The sequence below is a fragment of the Sinocyclocheilus grahami genome, unplaced genomic scaffold (assembly GCF_001515645.1).
Source record: "Sinocyclocheilus grahami isolate Dianchi unplaced genomic scaffold, SAMN03320097.WGS_v1.1 scaffold809.1, whole genome shotgun sequence".
In the NCBI taxonomy this organism is placed as follows: Eukaryota; Metazoa; Chordata; class Actinopteri; order Cypriniformes; family Cyprinidae; genus Sinocyclocheilus; species Sinocyclocheilus grahami.
In genome coordinates, this window is record NW_015505988.1 from 376,501 (window position 1) to 377,189 (window position 689).

The window sequence follows — 689 nt, forward strand, 5'->3', positions numbered from 1 at the left end:
TTTTACTGCAGAAGCCGACAAGCGCCCTTGTTGTTTTTGAACAGAAGCCGATAAGTCAATTTTAGCGAATCAGCGCGCTGTGTTCAGGTCAGGTGACAAGGCTACTTTCACTTTGAAAAGACATGCTAGCTGAGAGGAGTTTCGTCAAAGCTGACTAAAAGTGATCTAGGATGGATAATTTCGACGAAACTTGATGAACCTGTGATATCTTCTTCAGGGCAAAAAAGGAAAATAAAAGCTGAAACGTTTTCACAGAACCTTGCAAAAGCAGCACGTTACAATGGTGAGGGAAAAGCTCTGTGTATTGCGTGTAATCACATCCATACAGTTTATGATCACAACAACAACGTTTGTCAGGCATCTACATTGTCATCTGAGGAGATTACAGATTAAACGAGTGTTTTTTTTAAAACTCTAAAACATGAAATGTGGTGTTATCTGCTTTTACCAAAAAACGACTGTTGGAGTTATCTGCTTTTGCTATAAAACTTTTAATATGTAAAAAAAACATACTTTCAATGAACTTTAATTTTGTAAATGACCTGTATTTGTTTAAGTTGTTATTACTTCATCAAAACAACCCAACTACAGTTTAATTGATATTACTTGGAATGCGCAATTAAAAAAAAACGTGATTTCTGAAAAAAATTAAATTAAATTAAATAGAGTTATGGTTTTTGTAAATGAAC

The 689-nt window shown here is 34.1% G+C and overlaps 1 protein-coding gene across 2 annotated transcripts in view; it reads left to right on the forward strand.

Moving 5' to 3' along the window:
* LOC107562147 (PHD finger protein 21B-like) overlaps positions 1–689 on the forward strand; it is an 83,866-nt gene that overhangs the window by 81,557 nt on the left and 1,620 nt on the right. The window lies entirely within an intron of this gene.